This window comes from Mirounga angustirostris, unplaced genomic scaffold (genome assembly GCF_029215605.1).
Source record: "Mirounga angustirostris isolate CCGP_5_RB_7025 unplaced genomic scaffold, mMirAng1.0.hap1 SCAF_10, whole genome shotgun sequence".
Lineage (NCBI taxonomy): Eukaryota > Metazoa > Chordata > Mammalia > Carnivora > Phocidae > Mirounga > Mirounga angustirostris.
This window is the reverse complement of record NW_026991718.1, coordinates 59,018,767-59,026,989: the sequence shown is the minus strand read 5'-3', so window position 1 is coordinate 59,026,989 and position 8,223 is coordinate 59,018,767.

Here is an 8,223-nt window from a genome sequence, read left to right as displayed (position 1 = left end):
CTATTTCCCCACCTCCTTCAGGCTGTTCTTTGTTTTGGCTGAGACTTGCTTTGCCTAATGGAACAGATACTGGCTTGATTCTGAGCAGAAGCCAGAGCTAGAGGCTCATGAGGTATGGATGCCCTAAGTGACCAGAGTAGGGACTTCTACTCATTCACATGCAGATGGTTCCGTGGCCACACGTGCCCCTCTTGGGATTTGGTGTAAGCCTGACCCCAAAACAGCAAGACAGGCCTATATGCTGAAGCACTGCAAATGGAAGATTAGGAAAATATGGGGCGCCTGGGTGGCTCAGTCGTTAAGCGTCTGCCTTCGGCTCAGGTCATGATCTCGGGGTCCTGGGATCGATTCCCGCATGGGGCTCCCTGCTCAGCGGGGAGCCTGCTTCTCCCTCTCCCACTCCCCCTGCTTGTGTTCCCTCTCTTGCTGTGTCTCTGTCAAATAAATAAAATCTTTAAAAAAAAAAAAGATTAGGAAAGAATAGGAGTGAGTGTGGAGGACACGGGTGTGTGTGTGTGTAGAAGAGCAGAAAACGGGTGTGTGTGTGTGTGTGTAGAAAAGAAAAGTTTCCATTCACCAACAATATTCTATATTTGCAGATATCTAATGATACAGCTGCAAAGTATGTAGAGCAGAAATGGAAAGATAGATCTACAAGAACAAAATGACAAATCTTACATCATCACAAGAATTGTTTTGTACTTTTGTATTGAGATGTAACATGTACACAGTGAAATGAACAGAACTTAAATGCATAGTTGGATGAATTTTGACAAATGCGTACACTCATGAAATCATACCACTATTAAGATATAGAACATTTGCAGAAAAAGACAAATACCATGATTTCACTCATATGTGGAATTTAAGAAACAAAACAGATGAACATATGGGAAAGAAAAAAAAAGAGGCAGAGGGAAGCAAACCATGAGACTTTTTTTTTTAAGATTTTATTTATTTATTTATTTGACAGAGAGAGAGACAGCGAGAGAGGGAACACAAGCAGGGGGAGTGGGAGAGGGAGAAGCAGGCTTCCCGCTGAGCAGGGAGCCCAATGCGGGGCTCCATCCCAGGACTCTGGGATCATGACCTGAGCTGAAGGCAGATGCCCAATGACTGAGCCACCCAGGTGCCCCACCAAGAGACTCTTTACCATAAAGAACGGACTGAGGGTCGATGGAGGGATGTGGGTGGGGGATGGGCTAAATGGGTGATGGGTATTAAAGAGGGCACTTGTTATGACAAGCATTGGGTGTTATATGTAACTGATGAATCACTAAATTCTACTCCTGAAACCAGTATTACACTATATGTTAACTATCTAGAATTTAAATAAAAATTTGAAACAAAAAAAGATATAGAATATTTCCATCATCCCAGAAAGATCTCTTGTGCCCCTTCCCACCCTATCCCCCATTCCATCCCTTTGACTGTTCTAAAACTTCATATAAATTGAATCATACGGTATGTACTCTTTTTGCTTTCAGATTTTTTGCTCAGCATACTAGTTTCTTTTGTTTTTAATTCATCCATGTTGTGTATTTAAGCAGTCTGTTCCTTTTAAAGTGCTGAATAGTATTCTTTGCTGAAAGAGGTAATAGTTTTCCAATACTGGAAAAATTTTCCTCGTTTTTTTTTTTAAGATTTTATTTATTTGGGGCGCCTGGGTGGCTCAGTCGTTAAGCGTCTGCCTTCGGCTCAGGTCATGATCCCAGGGTCCTGGGATCGAGTCCCACATCGGGCTCCCTGCTCAGCGGGAAGCCTGCTTCTCTTCTCCCTCTCCCACTCCCCCACTTGTGCTCCTGCTCTCGCTCTGTCAAATAAAAAAAAAAAAAAAAGATTTTATTTTAGAGAAAGCGCGAGCACAGTGGGGGTGGGGCTCCCCGATGAGCAGAGAGCTCAATGCAGGACTCAATCCCAGGACTCCGGGATCATGACCTGAGCAGGAGGCAGACGCTTAACCGACTGAGTCACCCAGGCGCCCCAATAATAAACTTTTAAAAAGTGTTTTGTATAGGATGTTGCTAAAGCAGTATTCCAGGAAAATATGTAATCTTAAATGCTTATGTTAGAAAAGAAAGACTAAAAAAAAAAAAAAGGCTCAAAATTAATGAATAATCCAACTTAAGAAGAAAAAGTAGAAGTATGGAAATACCCAAAGAAAGTAGAAGTAAGGAAATAATAAGCATGTCAAATTAAAGAAATGGAAGACCAATGTGCAATAGAGAAGATCAACAGAGCCCAAATTAATTCTTTGAAAAGACTAATATAAGCAGAAGTCATATAATAATCTCAATAAATATAAAAAAATGTATTTGACGAAAGTTGACATCCATACATGTTTAAAACAAATCTCAAGAAACTAGGAATAAGGGTGCCTGGATAGCTCAGTTGGTTAAGCACCTGCCTTCAGCTCAGTTCATGATCCCAGGGTCCTGGGATTGAGTCCTGCATTGGGCTCCCTGCTCAGCGGGGAGTCTGCTTCTTCCTCTACCCCTCCCCCCTGCTTGTGCTCTCTCTCGCAAATAAATAAAATCTTAAAAGAAGAAAGAAACTAGGAATAAAAGGAAAATTCCTTAACTCGATAAAGGACATCTAGCAAACAAAAAATAAAACAAAATAGCAATCATACTTAATGGCAAAAAGATGGGCAAAACAAAGATGCCCACTCTATCAGTTATCTATGTCATGCTGTGTAATGTAGTTCCCTAAAACAATAAACATTATTACTTCATCTAGTTTCTAAGGGTCAGAAATTTGGGATTGCTTAGCTGAATGGTTCAGGCTCAGGATTTCTTGCAAGGGTAAGTCAAGTTGTTGATTAGGGATACAGTCATTTCAAAGGCTCTACTGAGATCGGAGAATCTGCTTCCAAGCTCATTCATGTGATTGTTGACAGGCCTTAGTTCCTTGCTGGCTATTGGCTGAAGGCCTGTGTCCATAAAGCTTCTCCAACCATAGCAGCTTGTTCCTCTCAGATCAAATAATTCAGTAGAGAGCAAAAACCAGAGTGTCCAAGACAGAAGCCACAGTGTTTTATAATCTAATCCTGGAAGTGACATACCAGTTCTGTTCCATGCTTATTGATCATATGCTCTCATCAAACTGTGGTATAATATGGGAGAGGGTGGGGATTACACAAGATGGTGAATACCAGAAGGCAGGAATGATTAGGTTCTATTCCAGAGGCTGGCGACCACACACACTATGATCATTTCTATTCTGCATTTGTACTCTAGGTCCTAGCCAGCAAGAAAGGAAAGAAAAAGAAATGAAAGGTATATGGAAAGAAAGGGGGGAAAATTCTCAATACTTATAAATGATTTAATTGTGTAGAAGATCTCTCAAAAAGAGAGAGATAAATTCTAAGAGTAGTATATAAATTTTTTTAAAGATTTTATTTATTTAATTTTAAGATTTTATTTATTTGAGAGAGAAAAAGAAGGAACAGAGGAGGGAAACAGAGGAGAATCCAGGCGGAAAGCCTGCTTCTCCCTCTCCCACTCCCCATGCTTGTGTTCTGTCTCTCGCTGTGTCTCCCTGTCAAATAAATAAAATCTTAAAAAAAAAAAAAAAAGGAACAGAGGGAACACGCAGAGGGAGAGGGAAAAGCAGACTCCCTGCTGAACAGGGAGCCTGATGTGGGACTCCCATCCCAGGACCCGGGGATCACGACCTGAGCCAAAGACAGACGCTTAATGACTGAGCCACCCAGGTGTCCCATGATTTTATTTATTTGACACACAGAGAGAGAGCACAGCAGGGGAAGAGACAGAAGGAGAAGCAGGCTCCCCGTTGAACCAGGAGCTGGATGTGGGGCTCGATCCCAGGACCCGGGGATCATGACCTGAGCCGAAGGCAGATGCTTAACTGACTGAGCCACCTAGGCATCCCTAGAGTAGTATATAAATTTACAAGGATGGTGGATACAAAATTAATTTTCAAAATCAATTCCATTTCTTTCTGTGCTTTATTTTGGGTAATTTCTGAGGTCATGCCCTCAAGTTTACTCTCCTTTCTTTAGCAATATCTAAACTGCTATGGTTAAAAAAAAAAAAAAATCTAAACTATTAGTCCTACCCAGAGTACTGGATTTTTCATTTGTAAACATTTCATTTGAATTTATCGTATATCCTTCATTTCTCTCCTCATTGTGTTCATATTTTCTTTTACATGCTTGAGTATATATGGAAAATTTATAAAAGCTGTTTTTAGGGGGCTCAGTCGGTTAAGCATCTGTTTTTGGCTCAGGTCATGATCTCGAGGTCCTGGGATCGAGCCCTGCATCAGGCTCCCTGTTTAGAAGGGAGCCTGCTTCTCCCTCTGCCTGCTGCTTCCCCTGCTTGTGCTCTCTCTCTCCGACAAATAAAATCTTTAAAAAAAAAAAAAAAAAAACGCTCTTTTTAGGTCTGACAATTCTATCATTTCTGCCATTTCTGGGTCTGTTTCTCTTGATTTTTTCCTCCATTATGCATAGTTTCCTGCTTCTTTATGTGACCAATATGTTTTCAATTTGTTTTTATTGTGGCAAAATATACATAAAATTTGCCATCTTAACAATTTCTAAGTATATAGTTCAGTGGTATTAAATACATTTACACTATTATGTAACTATCACCACCAACCATCCCCAGAACTTTTCTTCTTGTAAAACTGAAATGTCATACTCTCAGAATGAGAACTTCCCATTCTCCAATCCTTCCAACCCTGGCAACCACCATTCTTACTTTGTTTCTATGTTTTTAAGGACTCAAAAACCTCATATAAGTGGGATCATATTTATCTTTTTTGTGACTGGTTTATCTCACCCAGGATAATGTCCCCGAGGTTCATGTATGTTGTAGCATCGGTCAGAAATTCCTTCCTTTTAAGCCTGAATAATCTTCCACTGTATGTATATACTACATTTTTATTTTCCATTCATTCATCAGTGGCCACTTGGGTTGCTTCCATGTTTTAGCTACTGTGAATAATGTTACTATGAATGCGGGTGTACAAATATCTCTTTGAGACCCTGCTTTTAATTCTTTTGGGTATACACCCAGACGTAGAATTGCTGGATCATATGGTAATCCTAGTTTTAATTTTCTGAGGAACCGTCATAGTATTTTCAACAGCAGCTATATCATTTCACATTCCCATCAACAGTGCACAAGGGTTCCAATTTCTTTACATCCTTTCTGGTTTTGTTTTGATAGTAGCCATCCTAATGGGTGTGAGGTGGTTATCTCATTGTTTTTAATTTGCATTTCCCTAATGTTTAGTGATGTTGGACATCTTTTCATGTGCTTATTGGCCATTTGTGTATACATCTTCCTTGGAGAAATGTCTATTCAAGTCCTTTGCCCATTTTTGAACTGGGTTTGCAAGTTGTTTATTTTTTTTTTTATTGCTTCTTGTTGCTTAATTTTAGGAGTTCTCTACATATTCTGGAATTTAATCCCTTATCAAATAAGAGATTTGTGAATATTTTTCCCCTTTCTGTAGGTTGCTTTTTACTCTGTTGATAGTGTCTTTTGATGCACAAAACTTAATTTTTGTGAAGTCCAATTAGTCTATTTTTTTTTCATTTTTTAAAAAGATTTTCTTTATTTGACAGAGCACAAGCAAGGGGAGGGACAGAGGGAAAAGCGGCTGCCCGCTGAGCAGGGCTCGATCCCAGGACTCTAGGACCCATGACCTGAGCTGAAGGCAGGCATTTAACTGAGCCTAACGACTGAGCCACCCAGGCGCCCCTCTGTAGGCTCTACTGAACTATTCCTGGCCCTCTGTAAACTGGTCTACTACTTTCCAGTGGTTGTTCCATGAACTCTAGAGTTTTACCCCCCCGGATAGAAAAATAAGTACTCAGCCAAGAACTCAAGACTACTACTCCACACTACCAGCTTCCTTTTGTAGTACTTTGTCCAACTTATAGCCACCTTAGTCATTCTGATCTTTGATCCCTATCTCAATTGAGCAAGACCACTGGAAAAATAATCTGTATATCCAAGGCCAAAAAACTCAAAGGGATCCACACTTAAGACACATGGTAGTAAAAATGTCAAGAGAAATCTTAAAGCACAAGCAAACAATTTGAGCAAGACGCTAATTTCAGGTTTGCTTGGGAAAAGGTGAACGCCAGAAAAATGCACCCAGCTGAATTAAACTGCCTAATAACATACAAAACACACAAAACCTCAATATACGTTGGTACATCAATTCACCGTTAAGCTACACCCATCCCCGTCAGGTGCTGCAACTTGGTCATGTTTCAGATAACCCTCCTCCTACCACTTTGCAATGAGAGCTGCAACTTAAAATATCCACTGCCAAGCAAGCTTTAGGTGTTTCTCAAGGTAAAGTGGCATATTTAATGTAGTATATATTTCTTAACTGTTTAACACATGTAGATCTGTTTCTATTAGGTGGTTTTTTTTTTGTTCCTGATGAAGTTTTTGAGTTTTGTGCCCTTAACCACATTTGTCCTCTAAGTCCTATGGTTTCTATCACATAATTTTGCATTATCATGATTTTTAGGAACGTCATTTACAGATCTGACTATATGGCAAAATGTCAGTAATTGTTAAGTTTAGGTGGAGGGTATTTAATGTTCATGACGTTCTTTAAACTTTATGTATTTGAAAATTTTCATAATAAAAAGTTAAGGGTTAGGAATAGCACTCAAGAGAAAAAAAAAACAAGTATGCAAAATCTCTGCCCCACTAGGGCACAATACTATCCCTTCTCATTATTAAAAAGCATACCTTTTAAATATTTAACAAGATACATCTCCCTTTTAGAATTACAGAACTATATAAAACCCTCTTTTTTGGGGTGCGTGGGTGGCTTAGTTGTTAAGTGTCTGCCTTCGGTTCAGGTCATGATCTCAGGGTCCTGGGATCGAGCCCCGCGTCTGGCTCCCTGCTCCGCGGGAAGCCTGCTTTTCCCTCTCCCACTCCCCCGCTTGTGTTTCCTCTCTGTCAAATAAATAAAATCTTAATAAATAAATAAAACCCTTTTTGAGCAGTCTCATTTGGTCTCCCATTACCTAAAATAGAACTGGCTTAGATTATTTCATCAACTGTTGTAAAACCTGAGTCAAACCCTACACAAAGTGGTTAGTGGTCTAATTTATATCAAAACAAATTTAACAGAAAAACAAGTAAGAAATATTTCCTTGGAAGAGTTCCCTTTAAGAATTTTGTTATATTGGCAGCAGCTCTTTCTGCCCACAGGTCCTGTCCCCGTGCTTTAATAAACCGCCGTTTTGCACCAAAGATGTCTCAAGAATTTTCTTAGTCGTCGGCTCCAGACTCCACCCCACTGAATCTCACGGGTATTCCAAAACCTCATTTGGCGCCTGAACTTGGAGCTTTCAGTCTTTACATCTGGACTCTGAGCTTCGGTGCAGAATTGGTACTTTCCTCTTCCTTTACTCTCATTCCAGGGGACCTTCAAGGAGTACGGTCTTACTGGAACTTTCATGTCAATTGGCCAGGCTGCTCTATGAGGAGGAGAAAGTCTGCCTTTTGGCTGGAAGTTGGTACCCTGGCCGGGATGGTAATAAGACCCAGAAACTTGATGCCCTCTCTTTACTGCTGTCTTTATATGAAGTCGTCTGTCTTGAGCATGGGACAGCCACCTAAGTCACCAAGACGGCTGCCAATCTTAAGATTCCTGTGTGAGGTTTCCTCCTGATTGATCTAATTGATCCCCTTCACATCCCTGGTCTACCCACTTCTGGCTGCGGGACCTTCACTGGGAGCTGGCCGAAACCAGTACCCGATGGAATTAAAGCCCAACTAGGGACTGTTTCTTAGGGAAGTTGGCTGTAAAGACGACGTGTTGGAATGTTGCTTAGATCATGATGGATTTCTAGCTTTACTATTTTCCGTCAAAAAAAAAATCGTTATATAACCAATTTCTATTATTTAGATATAGTCTACAAACCTTGTACTGTGTAATTAATGGATAAATTCAAATATAAATCATTTGGATTACAGTATTTTGACTTAAAATTTTTAGAATATACTTCATTTTGTACCAGCTAAAAAAGTGTATTTTACAACAAGCTAATATCCATTATAATGGGAGTAAACTGAATTACTAAATTCCAGATAATCCAGAAATAGCCATCTAATAAGCACACTAAGCCTTACCACTTACCAAATTATTTTAATCAACTACTTGTCAGATGCAAAAGAAACTTCTGACTGGCTGGCTGAAATCACTGCTCCACAA